At 38.2% G+C, this 16108-nt stretch overlaps 1 protein-coding gene across 1 annotated transcript in view; it reads right to left on the bottom strand.

The window, feature by feature from the left end:
- Nucleotides 1–16108, bottom strand: part of MAD1L1 (mitotic arrest deficient 1 like 1) — a 941076-nt gene that overhangs the window by 177707 nt on the left and 747261 nt on the right. The gene's annotated exons all lie outside the window — the stretch shown is intronic.

Below are 16108 nucleotides of genomic sequence, written 5' to 3'. Positions count from 1 at the left end.
AGTGGTCAGAAGCAAAACAGACTTTTGATGGGGAGGGATAAAAAGCTAGAGAGAAGGATAAACAGAAGAAAATAGGATAAAGGGAAATATACAGTAATTGTAACTAAATGTGAATGAGATGAATTAACTCATAAAATGGAAGCAGAATGGATTAGAAACTGGAATCCAACAATATGTTGTATACAAGAGATGCACTTGAAATAGAGACACACATGGAGCTCCAGAAAAGGCTGGAGAAGAATGTGTTATGTAAATAAGTTGAAAAAAAAGGCAAGGATAGTAATCATGACTTCAGACAAAGCAAAAACAAACATGGACCCAATTAAAAGAGATAATTGAGGAAACTATATTTTGCTAAAAGGTACCATATAGACAATGAAGTAGTATCAAAATTTTTATAGCAAGTTTCTCAGATAAGGGCCACATTTCTCAAATATAGAGAATTGAGTAAAATTTATAAAAAATAAGAGCCATTCCCAAATTGATAAATGGTCAGAGGATACGAACAGACAGCTTTTAGAAGAAGAAATCAAAGCTATCTATAGTAATATGAAAAAATGCTATAAATTACTATCAATTAGAGAAAGACAAATCAAAACAACTCTGAGATGCCAACTCACAATGACAAATGCTAGAGGTGATGAGGGAAAAATAGTTACACTGATGAACTGTAGTTAGAGTAGTGAACTGTTCCAACTATCCTGGAGAACAATTTGGAACTATGCCCAAAGGACTTTAAAGCCGTCCATACCCTTTGATCCATTAATATTACTGCTAGGTTTGTACCCCAAAGAAATCAAGAGAAAAAGACATATTTGTACAAAAACTATATAATAGCTCTTTTTGTTTCTTTCTTTCTTTCATATACAGAGTAGACTAGATGGCTGTGAATTTATGGGCTAGAAAAGAAGAGCTATGTGTGAATAGGCATCACCACTGATGTGCTCTAAATCATCAATGGACATACCAGGTACTAGGCAAATATAAACCCATGGTCACAAAAAACTGTTAAATCTAAGGAAGGTGCTCTAAATTTTCTTTGAGAACTGAATTAGTTTTTAGTCAACATTTAGTTAGTACCTATTTGTGGAATGAGTTCAATAAAAGAACACCTCGTCTATAGCACATGGCTTAGGGAGTAGTACCACATGGTCAATATGGTAATAGCTCACTAATAGCCTGGTAAATAGCCTCTTGCCCACTTACTTTATGGATAAGGGAGTGAATGAGTAGGAAGTTTGTTTTCTATTTCAGCACCTCCTGGGAAAAATTTGAGCTGGTAAAGTTAATCTCCATTTATATTAACAGATATTCACACTTGATCCTTTTTAGCAGATCTATGAGAGAGTGATGAAGTGAAGTGATTTTTTTCTAATTCAGGTTGACCCTCATGATGTTGGTCCAGTCTTCAAATGCCTAACCTGCCATATTGCTGTAACCTACAAGGCACCTGAAATTCTATTTGGCAGGCATAAGAGAGGGTTTGTTTTTGAATAGGAGGTGCTTATATCCAGTTATGATTTGAATTAAGTCTAGTAGTGTGCCAGTAATGATTTAATTCTAGCTGTGATATGGCTAGAATTGGCAGTGAGAAATGGTTTTTCCTGACTCCTCCTAAACACCCATGGCTTTGAGAAGTTCTGGAAAGCTAGCAAGGCCCACTATACCAGGAAACAGTTTGTTTCTACATGGCTTGCTAGCCATGGAAGGGCTTGGCTCTAGTGCTCTTTCAGGCCAGTCTAGACCATCTGTGGGAAGCACTGTTCTGGTTTTGAGCAGGGCTTGGCCAAAATGTGCCATATCACACTGCTCACTTTTACTGAGTCTTCAGTCCATGAAAACTTCAACATCTTTTATCAAATAAAGTATTATCAATCTATCTATGCCTGCTTTAGTTTATATTGTGAATTTAAGGGAATTCTAATTGCTGAACTCCAATTTTTCTATTTCCCTAGCTACTCTTTACATTAATATTTTTCAGGATGCAGAAAGAATACGTAAATATATATGTGTGTATATACATACACACATATATATTTATAAATTTAAATTTTCCTCATTTGGGGAGATTTAAAAATGTCATTTGATTGTATATCATATTCATTTCCAGATATAACTCTCTTTCTGCCCATGGAAGCCATTCTTTTTAATCAGATTTAAAAATAAAGACGAAAAAGCAGTCTGGTAAAACCAACAAACACATCAATCTTATTACAGTATTTGCAATAACACACATTCTTAACCCCCCACCTCTGCAATGGAGGGAGAGATGCAACATGCTTTAAAGAATTTGAATCATTCAGATTTCAATGTCTATGAAACTCCATCTGCCTCTGCTGAAAAAATGAGTCTTTTAAGTCAGCATATATTCAAAACTCCTTCATTTGAAATTCAGGGGACCCAAAAAAGGCAAATTCAAATTAAAGTGGTCCTGGCTATCTGAGATCTCATTGTTACAGCAGGAGACTGGAGTACTTAACAAGCCTGCTTCTTCAGACAAAGTGCTGTGAATGGTCCTGATTACTTGTCAAAAAGGGGAAAGAGATGGAGGAGGAAGAGTGACAAGATTTTCTAATATTTGGTCTTACTTTCTCTAGTTTCCTCCAATTTACAAATAAGAAGAATCCATAACTAGTGATTTATTTAAAATGAAACACCACTTGAATTACCCAATTTGTGTAATAAATTACTGTGGGGACCAAATTTGCACTCTTAATATATCATGAAAACACACTTTTAGAATAATCTTATAAAACATATAGGAAAATTTTCTCTGGGTGATTGGAGAGAGCTTTATTTTGTATTAGACATTCCTCTGAGTGAATGAGCATATGATAGTTGAGGTTTTTATAGCAGAGGTCAGTGCTGGGATAAAGGACAGAAGAATCCTATGTTCCATTCAGGAGGTTACTCTAATGGCCAGCAGCCTTGAGTAAAACCACTAAACCCTGGACCACAAATGACTTGAGGTATCAGTACATCCTACTAAAATAGCAAAGTTGGCTGAATTCCCTGAGACCTGATTTATTTTAAAAGGTCAATGTGAAGTTCCTGCTTTTAAGAGAAATCATCTCTGCTGTTCATTTACTGCCACCCAAAGGATAGGTCCATGGTGACTTGATCCAACACTTTGTCTCTTTGGTCAGCACCAAGGATTCTGGACAGTTCCATCAGGACATCTAGTCTTTATTAGAACCCTAAAGAGAAAAGGGAAGGCAGTCCAGTCTTTTTCCCCTACCCCCAGATATAAAACCCTTAGAATGGGAAGAAACTTTAGTTAGACATTAGCAATCTGGGTTATTCTCTCACTTTATAAATGAGTCAACTAAAGCTTAGGAGTTAGTGACTAGCCAAAATGGCAAAGCCAAGTATAATAAACTGCAATTATAAATACTACTAATGACACAGAAAATAATGAGCTGACCAAAAAGTGATGAGACTACACAGCTACCTCTCTGCTGAACTCAAGTCAAAACAGATCATGTGTAAATGATGTCAATGATAAAGAATGGTGTTTAAGAAGATCAGATCTAATATGCGCTGTGTCTTGTCAAGAATAAAAAATGACAGGAAAAGTTTTAAAAAATACATTAAGTTACATTGGTGACATGAAAAAAACCACAAGAAATATACTGTAGGTCTATTGCTTAGAAGAAGAAAGAAAGTAGAACTACACACATCCCTTTTTTGCCTTTTTTTTTCCAACCCAGAGGAGATTCTGTTTTAGTATTAGTTCTAAGACAGAAGAATGGCAAGGGCTAGAAAATTAGAGTTAAGTGACTTGCCCAGGGTCACATAGCAAGAATCAGCATCCAGATTTGAACCCAGGTTCTCCCAAATGCAGATTTGGCTCACTATCTACTGTACCACCTTGTGGCAGTCTTGTTTGTTCTTTTAAAGCAAATGATTTTCAGAATGGTACAAAGAACAAAAATAATTAAGGAAATAAAAATTCAAGATAAATGAAGAATATGGAAAATGAACATCTTACTCTCTTAAATGAGTTCTAGTCATCAGCTCAAGATTAATTACATCCAATCCCAACTAATAAGAATTTACCAAGTCCCTCCTGTAGGCAAGGTTCTGAGCATACAGATAAAATGAAAACCAGTTCTTGCCCTCACAAGAGCTTATATTCTATTAGAGAGATGCAACATGTAAATACAGTTTCTTATGCATAACAAATGCTTATTAAATGCTAGCTCAATGCTTGCTGAGTAGTAAATTATGTACATGAGAAATCTGAGTAAGAGAGAAAGAGAAGAAATAAAGGAATAAGGAAATGTTTCCTACAGAAGGAACCGGACATGAACTGAGTCTTAAAGGAAAATAGGATTCTAAGATGCAGCAGTGAGAAGGGTATATATTACAGACATTCTTTGCAAGGTGTTGGAGATCAGAGATGTAATGTGGAGTCCAGGGAAGAACAAACTGTCCAGTTTGGCTGGAAGGTAGAAAATGTGAAGGGGAGAAATTTGCAGTAAGCCTAGAAAGATAGGCTAGAGCCAAGTTGCAAGGGCTTTATATGCCAGGCTGAAAAGTTTGCTTGCTCTTCCCTAGGGGGAATAAGGAAACACTAAAAGGTTCTTGATCAAGAAAGACTTATTATAGACAAGTAAGGTAATGAAAAAAAAATCACTGCACATTTAATTGCTGACCCACTTTCAATTACTTTAAGGGAGTAGCAAACTGATGAATTAGGGAAATTCAATACAAATAGTCTAACTGGAATTTCTACAAGGTATTTGGCAAAGTGGCTCATAATATTGTTATGGACAAGATGAAAAGACTTACTAGGCTTATTAGTCTTGGCATCAAAGGTTAGATCTTGGACCAAAATTAGGGGAGCCTTCCTCTAAATCATGATTCAACATAAAGAAGAGCTATATCAAATCAAATAGGCTTTCCTGGAAATTGATGACTTCCTTCTCCCTGGAAGACTTCAGGAAGAAACAGGACAACTTGCTGAAGATTAGAGGGAATCCTTATTTCAGATGTAGCCAAGACCAGATTATCTTCCAATATAAGATTCTTTGACCCCTGTTTCTAATTTGCCATTTGAACTCTTATCAGACCTGTCTAATGTTGACATACTAGCTAAAAACACATGTTACAAAGAGGTATTTTAGAGATTTGGGATGGCTGGGCAACAAATAATAGACATGAGACACTCACTCAAGAGGAACTCAATTTAGACAATAGGCATGCTGAATCCACAAACAAACTACCATCCTCAAAGCTATACCAGCTGGTTTTAGGTGATGAGGATCCAACTACTACAAATATATTCGTCAGCCAAACTGATCTGCTAGGGCTTTTGCTTGAGTGAGAATATTTACTACTGCCGCAAGGCAGACAGGCCCAAGAGAGGAGAAGATCTTATTATCCTTCCATTTGTACTGTGCAACTGGCTGGAGGGCTAGGGAGAAAGAAGTACCACCAGCAGCTGCTCTTGGCATCCAGATGCCCTTGCTAAGGTATTCTTGGAAATGTATCGCTGCTCTTTGTATCACAGTCAATGTACCTCTGGGATTGCAGTGCTGCTACCCACTGATCTGCCCTATTCTTGGGAGGTACCATTGGGTATTCAGTAGCCCATTTCACTGGGAGATCACACCTGCCTACCTGATGTTCATGTCTAATTACCGCTTCCTGCTCAGCAGTAAACTTCAATCACAGTTTAAGTTCATTTAAATTTCCTAATGAAACAGAGTTTAGAAACTCAGAACCCAGAGAAGGGCCTAGGTAGAGCCAGGAAAAGTGACAAGGTTAATTGACAGTGAAGCCATCTGTTCGGTGTCAAGAATGAATGAGTTATGAGACAAAAAGCTCCCTGGGAACATAAGAATTCAAAAACTATCAATGGAAGAAGAGAGGGGAAGGTAGGCAAAGCATGAGAGTGAAGATTATTTATGTGTAGGTAATGTACAGTTACAACACAGTTTATTTCATTTGAACTTCCAAAGAACTTTGTGTGGAAGGTAATGTGAATAACCTCATTCCCCCTTTAAAGGGTCTGGGGGAGAGGGACAAGCAGGGAGGCAACCAGGGATCAAGAATCATTACATGACTTGCTCACAGTAACACAGGTAGGCAGTTTAGTGCCAGAGGTAGGACTAGAAGTATCAGATGTGAACTCTGCTCTTACGATTCTAACAGTGCTCTGCCATACATATCGGGCAGCTTCCACCTCAGAGGACTCAGGATCATCAGATCATTGATTTAGATATATTAGAAGGGACCTCAAAAACCCTCTAGTCCAACCCTCTCATTTTACAGATGAGGGAACTGAGGGAGGCTGACTTTCCTAAGGACAATTCGCAAGCAATTCTCTGCTTTTCTTCCCCAAAACCCATATCACAAGATCACAGGAACAAAGGATTATGTGTTTAGAGCTGGAAGGGACCTTAAAAGTCCTATAGTTCAAATCCCTAATTTACAAAGGGCTAGAAATCAAGTGATTTGCCAATGTAATACATCTTAGCAGGTAGTATGGCTAGAATTCAAAACCAAACCTCTTACAAATCTAGTACTCTTTTCATTGCACTAAAATAAACAGGGGCGGCTAGGCGGCAGAGTGGGTATAGCACCCGGCATAGTCAGGAAGACCTGAATTCAAATCTGGCCTTAGAAACTAGCTGTCTGGCAAGTTGCTTGACTCTGTTTACCTCATTTTCCTCATCTGTAAAATGAGCTGGACAAGGAAATGGTAAACCACTAAATACTAATCTCTGCCAACAGAACCCCAAATGCAGTCCCCATAAGTTAGATACAACTGAAATTACTGAAAGCCAAAAAAAAAAAAAAAGTCCTTGAATTACGGAAACTTCAAAATGGCCAGTGTTTGGGGGATGGTAGACAGTAGGCTGCTTTGAAGAAGATGCTCTGTAACAAGAGGAACTTTTCTCATCAAATCCATGCCCCTATGGGTAAAGGTAAGGGGGAAGAGAGAAATAACCCATGCCTGAGAACAAAGGCAATCAAGGGAACCTACAGGGAGAATTCTTCTGAGAACAGATGACACAGTTCATGTTATGATCAAATAGAATATAAAAGAATCCATTAGGGTCGAGTTAGAGTTGACTGGAATCCTAAATCCAAAGATGGAGGTGAGAGACTGGAAAAAGAATATCCACATTTTCTTGGCACAGCACATATCAAGGCAAACATGACCAATGGGAACAGTAGGTATTAAACATTTGTCTCCTAAGATTTCTTCACCCAAGAATTTATTATCCAGGTATTCCCTCTTACCTATCAATCAGAGCTAGCACAGTTCTAGTTAGGCAGAAGTCACTTTGAACATAGCAGAATCTCAACAATGCTTTCTTCTTCTCTTTCACCTCTTTATCTCTTATCCCTCATTCCTATCTCTGTTCTTTCTCCTCTTCATCCTCATTGATTTGCTATGCCTAACTTTGTCCCAGAACCATGAAATGGCTGACTGACTGTAACTATGCTCATATTAGTAAGCCATAAGGAAATGATTGCTGAAATGAAATGAAAAGCTGAGATTACATTGATCAAGTTATTTAACAGAAACAGGTAACAGAGAAGTACTCATGTGACCTTAATAATAGCCACTCACTCTAATCAAGCCATGTTTTATGCTTAGTGAGCACACCATTCCTTCATTAGGATCTGATTTCATTTAATTCACTATTTGTGTACCTTATGGAGCAAAAGCAGGCTGGCAAATTTTCTGTCCTTATTTGCAAGACTGGTATAAAGGTAAAGAGAAAAAAAAATCAGACTTGAAGGTCATGTCTACACCCAAGGGCAGCAGGGGTAATACTGAAATCTAATCTAAGAGTTATAAATCTTGTGCAAATCCCAGAGAGTGTCAACATGGCCCACAGCTGAAATTCAAGTCCTAAGTTCATGATTCTGCATTCCACTTTCAAAAGCTAAAGACTGTCAAACAACTCTAGCTCTGGGGGAAGTAAGTGAAAAGAGAATGGGAACGCAACAGGAAATTGCTTTATGAAAGGAACTGAAAAGATCTGGAGAGTACAAGTGGATAGAGGGGTTGAGAGGGCCTCTCAGAAATTCACTAATTCTGAACATGCTTCTTTTACCTTATCTGGAAAACAGAAAGTATATGCTACATGACTAAGAGGGTCCTGAGTTGGAGGTGGGAGGCAGAGAAAGAGGGACCATCAATCTCTTGTAAATTTTACTTGACCATAACCTCCTGTTGTTTGCCCAGGAAATGGGGGCCCATTCTCCTTACATAAAAACCCATTAAGCTTTGTTGCTTCCTGACTGGACTAGGTGTAGAAAGAAAAGCTACTGTTGGCATCAAAGCTTTTCTGCTCACCCTACCCCACCTCCAAATCCCCTTTCCTTGGGGTGGGGGTGGGGGAATATCCCAGAGGAAGATGCAAAAAAAATATTTATATCATAAATTTTCTCACATATGTTCTCCCCCATTGGGAAAGCTTTGGGTGAAAAGTAGAGTTTCTGAGCTGTCTGCTCTCACACAGACGCCAGCCTAGTTCCTTTCAATGATCAAAGAATCAAAGAAGATGTGAGAATAATTAACACTCCATGAGAAAGGAGATTGGGCTATGGGATAGAGCTGCTTTTCAATTAGAGTAAATTGGAAAGAAAATAGAAGAAATCTTCCCATCACTTGACAAAGGTAGTGTGTGTGTGTGTGTGTGTGTGTGTGTGTGTGAGTGTGTGTGTGTGTGTGTGTGTAAAAGAATCACATCAACCACATCTATATTTCTATTCTTTTGCACTAAAGTCTAGATTTAGCTGTTGCCCCCAAAGGAAGGGAGGACAAGTCCTACCCATTGAGACTGTGAGACTATTTGCATTTACCATCTTTCTTGTTGTTTTCAGAGGGGCTGAAGACATGTGGGGCCTGCAGGGGACATACTAATGCAGACAGAAGGAAAAACAGAGCAAAGGGAGAGAGAGAATCTAAAAGGCAGATGTTAGGAGGGGCTAAGGAATTGGGGAGAAAAGCTGCTTTCTCCATACAGAGTTGGCTGTGGGGCAAAGTTGGAAGGATGGGCCAGAAGGATGGTATGAGTCTTGAGGCCCTGAGGAGAGAGAAAAGATTTAATGAATCTTTACAGAAAGAAATCCAACTTAAATTCTAAAGCTGACCTGGATTGTTCACCAGTTCCTAAGCAGGTCCTAGGTTTTCCCAATCTGTTCATGTTAGTCTCATTTTCGGAATGCCTTCTTTATGCTTGTTGAAGTCCTATGTATCCTTCAAATGCCCACATTTATGCCTTTTTGGTCAGGCTACAACCCTCCTGTCACGAACCCCTCACTTCCTCCCCACCAGACATGTGAATAAATTCCATTCTTCTGCCCCTTCACCACAACTGCACCTTTCTTATTAAATTCATTTTGTTTTGTAGTTATTTCTATATTTGTATTATGTTTCCTAAAAAACGATAAGTTCCTGAGTGTCAGGGGCTGGATGGCTGTATTCTCCACAGTACTTCAGAATTCTCTGCAAATAGTAAATGCTTAAAACACGTTTGATTGAATGAATAAATGTCTAAATGAATTCTTCATCTCCAGTCTCCAAAAGACTTTGCTTAAAGCAGTATTCTATCCTGTCTTAACTATTTTGCCCTTTGCAAAGCCACTGAAAGTCATGTTCAAGGGCTGTATTTGTAATTGGTCTTTAAAGGATGGTGGGGAGTCAACTTCAAAATTGCCTGCCCTTCTCCAACCAACATGTCCCTAGTGGGTTTAGTGGGCCCCTTTTTCCTGTGCTTGCTGACTTCCATGATCATAAAGAGCATACAAAGAAATCAAACAAACTCATCTAGGCAGGCAATTTTGGGTCTTAAATTCCTTTCCAGCTTCTTTCATAATTTCTGGCCTATTTCCTTCACTGCAGAGAAGCCAATTGGAGCCAAAAAAAACCCCAAGAGGGTCAGAACCTTTATTCTGGGCACAAATTGGCCGCTAGTTCTCTCCTGTCTGGCTGTGTAGACAAGAAAGAGGAGATTATGGCCACACAGTAATGAAGAAGATTACATGTCGATCAGGGAACAGGGATGCAAAAGGGATGAAACGTGCTAAAGGGAGAAAAAACATTTCTTAAATGAAAACCTCAACACTCACCTCAGTGTTTGTTCACTGGATCATTTACTAGATGCAAAAAGATTGCCATGAGTTAGTGTACCTCATTCTCTAACTGGTTGTCCTAAAACCAGGTTTCAGGAAAGTGTAGAAGTCTGGAGGGTCCTACTGAGTAATCCACTCAGTCTTTTTAGTCTAAGGAAATACATACTAATAGCCTGACATGTTATATGTCAATTGGGAAGATTTTATTTCTTTTTTTTACACCCTTAAAATAGATACTAAGTATTGGTTCCAAGGCAGAAGAGTAGTAGGGGCTAGGTAATTAGGGTCAAGTGACTTGCTTGGGATCACAAAGGAAGTATCTGGGGCCACATTTGAATCCAGGCCTGGCTCTCTATCCACTGAGGCTCCTAGTTGCCCTTAATTTGGTCTTAATATTAGGTATCCAGAATAAGAAAATTACTGTGTGTATGATCATATATATATGTATATATATATAAAATCACACACATACTACATATTACATATACATGCATATTATATATTAATATATGTAACAAGTAGGCAAAGTCATACAATTAGCAGCGGTTGATCCAAGAACCAGTCTCATGATTTCCCCAGAGGAGGAAGCTCCAAGGTCAGGAGGTAAGGAAAGGAATAAGAATCCCTGTAGAAGCCTGACATTAACACAACTAGAAGAAGGTAGGTGGAGCTGATTGAGGAGCAATGTATATCCTGCTAAGAAGAGCAGAGAAGAGGAAATTTGTTGTGCTTGACTCTGCATATTTGTTCAGAGGAATGTGTTCTTTTCTCTTTCTTTCAAATGGTGTGGGAGGTAGGAGGAAGAGATATTTGATAATAAAAAAAACATTTTAAAAATAGAGTGGGGGTGCTACAGATGTGGAATGCTGCATGCATTCTCGGATGTGGTCACTAGAGTCTTCGTTTTAGTTAGTGTTTTGCTATAGAGACCTCTCATGGAGTGGAGGTAACCTATAAACCCTTGTAATGTAAAAACAAAATACATCAATAAAACAAAGCAAAATAAAAAGATGATCAGAGAGTCCCAGATTGAAAGACAGAAGGGAATTGGGAGACTCAGCCCTGGATGCACAAGGAGTAAGAGTCACAGCAAAGCTTTGAACCCTGTGATGCGGAGCCCAGCATTTTCCATTGTATGACAGTAGCTACTGGCTCTTTGGGAATATCTTAACTTATATACTGGCAATAAGAAAGTTCTGTGTCAAGAGGTTTATTCGTACTCTTCTCTAATTTGGATCTGTACCTTCATTCAGGCAATGCCATGTGTGTTTGTGAAATTCCATCATCATCATCATCATCATCATCATCATCATCATCATCATCATCATCGTTGTCGTCGTCGTCGTCGTCGTCTGTTTAAAGTCTCCTCTTTCCCTGCCCAAGAATCATCCTTCCATTTGGACATCTGATTCCTCCTCCCATCCCCATGCTCTCTTACTTAAAATTTTACTCATAGTTGTAAGATTCTATTGGTGTATCCTTGGGACCTTTCCTTTGCAATGGTACATTCTACTTTGCGTTCTATTTACTTGTCTGCTTGCTCCATTTCCCCGATTAGATACTGAGATACTTAAGGGCATAAAGTCACAAATGGATTTAATTTTTCATCTCTGTATTTTCAGGGCCTAGTTGGGTGCCTCACAAATGGAAGGTGTTCAAGAAATATTTGTGAAATGGAAGTAGGAGGTGCTATGCACAAAGTGTGGCATAATTGCCACAGCTTATGTCTGATGGGAAGTCAGGGAAAAGGAGATGATGGCTATGGATGGAGGAGGGAGTGGAGCTAAGTGTGATGTGCTTTTGCTGTTAATGGATGTTGGTATGGCCAGGGAAGCTGAGAGATACAGTCCTATATTCAAGAATACTTAAGTGGAGGGAGAGCTAGATCAGGCCTGGAGATAGGAGATCCTTGGTTCAAATCTGAAGCAGATTTCAAATCTTAGCTGTGTGACCCTGGGCAAGTCACTTAACCTCCATTGCCTAGCCCTTACAGATCTTCTGCCTTGGAACAAATACATAGTATTGGTTCTAAGACAGAAGTTCAGGGTTAAAAAAAAAACAACAAAAAAAAACCACAAAAAACAACCATTTAGGCAGAGCTCCACTATACATTTTTAATTGTTAATAATGAAACTAGGACCATCTTTCCCCAGGAGAGTGTGTGGCAATAATGATATTAATTCTTCTGTCTTCAAGTTGGGGCTTGGATAAGCTCTATTGATTTGGCTATTGATTTAGCTATTGACTTGACAGAACTGAGCATCGGGCAATCTAGGTCTCACTTAAAGCTTTGCCATTATCTATGTATTCTGAGTAGTCATTCTCCTGTATGGACCACAGTTTTCTTATCTATGAAGTGAAGATGGTTTCTAAGGTCTCTTATAGTTCTTCTGAATGTGGCTCTATGAGATGATACTTCTTCAACACTAAATCAATTAAACTAAAATGAGAAGAACATTAGAAGAAATTAAATAGATATAAAGAATTAGGAGGTTAATCAACATTTCATTTAGGAAACTTGCTTTTTACAAAGAGCAGCAGTTTAGTATGATGAAAAGAGTATCATGACTTTGAGAGAGTCAAGATCTGGATTTCCATCCTGTTTCACACATGAACAAGCTAAGGGATCATGGATAAAAACATGAATCATTTTGAGAATTGATTTCTTCATCTGTAAAATGGAAGTAATAAAAGTTGAAGTCTATAACTGAAAGGATTCTTGTGAAGATCAAATGAGAAAATGTATATAAAGTATGCAGACCAGAAAGGACTACACAGATTTAAGAAATTATTAATAAATATCTTGGAATAACTTTATAGCTGTCTATAAAGAAATGGGATATTGACAATGAACTTTACTCCCACCCTACCCACCCACTAATTCAAGCCAAGAAGCCAGTTTAAAAAAATGACATCTTTCCCCCCCTCTAATTGGCCACTGTAATTTGAATTCCTTTTATATCTCACCCTCATCCAAAATCCTAACAACCCATATTCTCAAAGACTTGCTTCAGGGTAGGATGATCTCCAGTGGCATAGGCCTGATAATTTTCCAATATTCTAGTCCTTGAAGTAAATTTTCCAGGAGTATAGGTTATGACTACTATCCTTTACCATCTAAAAAAGGGCTTAAAATTGAAGTGATCCCACAGACTACTGGGAAAATATATTATGTGTCCATGAAAAAGCCTTCTGACCTCCAGTGTTGTTGAAGGGATCTTCCCATATTCCTAGATGGGACCCCACATGGAGCTGATAGGTGGGGCCAGTTCTTTAAGATAAGGGCTAAAGGTTTGAAAACGCTGAAAATGAAAATAAGAAATTAGAAAGGCAGAGGAAAGCACATTAACAGTTCTCTGTGTCTGTCTATGTATGTGTGTGTGTATATGAGAGACACATAATGACAGAGAGAAAGACAAAAGAAGACAGAAACAGAGAGAAGGAATAGTGCTGGTGGGAATTCAGGAATTAAAGCAAGAGTTCTCAACCTTTTTTGTCATGGAACCCTTTCCATAATGCATAAAATGAAATACATAACATTATAAAGGAAAGCAATTATCTTTATATATACTTATCAAAACTATGAAAAAGCCAAGCTTATAGTATAACTATATGCTAGTTATATACTTCAAATCTTATTACTTTCATTTTACAGATGAGGAAACAGATTCTCAAAAGAATTTGTTTTTTTTGTTGTTCAGGATCACCTAGCTAATTCATGTTTGAAGCAGGATTCAAATCCAGATCTTGACTCTCTCAAAGTCACAACACTCTTTTCATCCTACCACACTGTTGCTTTTTGGAAAAATCAAGAGTTACCTAAAAGAAATATAAATGTTAAAATTCTGAGATATTTTAGTGATGAAATTGACATGTAGATAGAATTAATTTATTCTCAAAAATGTGGTACCAGCCCTTCCTCTCTACTTAGTCAAATTCTGCTCTGTATTCAGGCCCAGGTCAGGCTTCACCTTGTCCTTTAAACCTTTTAAAACTTTGTCCACAGTAATTTTGCCTTTCTTTTAACACATAGTATTTATAATCTATACTCACTAATTTCATTCTTGTTCTATTGTTAAATTTTTATAGGGGCAGTTAGATGGCACAGTGGGTAGAAGAACACTGGCTCTGAAGTTAGGAAGACTCATTTTGGTGGGGGTTCAAATCTGACCTCAGACAATTATTGGCTGTGTGACTTTGGGCAAATCTCTTAACCCGGTTTGCCTCAGTTTCCTCATCTGTCAAATGAGCTGGAGAAGGAAATGGCAAAGCACTTCGGTATCTTTGTCAAAAAACACCAAATGGGGTCATGAAGAGTTGGAAACAATTGAACAACAACAAATACATGCTTGTGTCCTGTCTCTGTAACTGGGCTGTAAGATCCTTAAGGGCAGGAATCCATTCTTATGTTTGTTTTAGCCCTCATAATTCTTTGCACGATAAATCTATTGACTAGATATATATGACAATGCTACCCTTTTGATCTATGCTAATGAACATCTTATAGGCAAAAAGATTAGAACCCTTTGATCAGTCAGTCAACAAACATTTATTAAGCTCTTACTAGAGAAACTAGAGGGTTGGATTCATAGCTAATTCTACGCTGAAAGATGTTTTTATGGTCATAAAAAAAACTGGTTGTATATTGAGTTTTCCACAAGCAAATCACATTTTGAAAGGATTAGGAATGCCTATTTTTTAAAGCAATTCTACTGTGAGTTATTTGGTAATTCATCTGAATTGAAAATACAGATGTTCTTTTTTTTTTTTTTTTTGCTTTGATGAGGGTGAGGGTACATGGTATTAGCCATTATCTTACTGAGAATACTGTTAACCAAAATATTTGGGGTCTTGCCCAACCCCCTATTTGAGGAGCTAGGAGCTGTATTCCAGCCAACTAGAATAAAACAAGCTTGGAAGCATGAATAAAGATACAGTTCACTAACCAAGATGCTGAGTCAGATCCTTTGTCCTTTTCAGCAGTTTCATTTTTCAAATTTTCATTTCCTTCCCACCCCCAACTCCATTTCTTTTCCTTTGGCTTTCTAAATTGGTCTTCCTTCCTTCCTTCCTCTCTCTCTCTCTGTATCTCTCTCTCTTTCTTCCTTTATCTATCCATATATATGTATGTATACATATATATACATATGCATATATGTATATTCATACAGCTACCTCTTGAGGTCTCTTCTTTCCTTAAGGAAGCTGAAATTAACTTGAAAGGCAACATTATAAGTGTTTGGACCCTTTGAGGGTTTTTTAGTCACATTTTTAAAAAACCCTTTTAAATGTCTTTTATATAGCCAGACTCCTTAACTGATCTCTATTTTTCTTTGGCATATATGCTATATATTTGGCTCTCAAATTGCAAGGTAGGACCTCTGCTGGTTTCCCACCCCCAGACAGATGCTTTTCACTGTAAAGGTGACATAATGATGCCCAGTCGGAAACTACTTTGACATTCTGAAGAGAAAAAAAAAAAGAGAGAAAGAAAAAAAAAGAAGTGGCTATATGGATTAATTAAAAAATGAGTTTATGGCTAAAATTGTACCTATCCCTGAACACTGCCACTCCCAGCTCACCTCCCATCCCCCAAGAACACAGGTTAGTCCAGCGGAAGCTTTCCGGGAACTCCAGGTGCCCTGATGCAGAACACTTTGAAGGGTTGGACTCATAGCTCTGGCAGTTCAAAATCCCTGCTCACTTGGAAAACAGAAGAATTATAGGAATGCATGGTTGGCTGGGCCTTGAGACTCTGCAGCCTTGCCTCTAAGTCACTGTGGCTACTGAGGTAGCTACTGTTTTCTCAGCTCGCTGGGGAATTCTGATGAGGCAAGTCACTACTTTGAATTCTTCTCCAAGGCCCACTGAGTTGCTTCTGACTGATGCATTTATTCTTATTAGATCAAAAGGAAGTACGGTTAAGAATAAGAAGGGTCTTATGGAGGCTTGGGAAAGGAAGCTACACCAAAGTCTACTGCATTACTCAGAGAATCCAAAATTCAAA

The sequence above is a fragment of the Gracilinanus agilis genome, chromosome 1 (assembly GCF_016433145.1).
Source record: "Gracilinanus agilis isolate LMUSP501 chromosome 1, AgileGrace, whole genome shotgun sequence".
Taxonomy (NCBI): domain Eukaryota; kingdom Metazoa; phylum Chordata; class Mammalia; order Didelphimorphia; family Didelphidae; genus Gracilinanus; species Gracilinanus agilis.
Note: the sequence above shows the minus strand (reverse complement) of the source record. Positions and strands in the feature narration are given on the sequence as shown.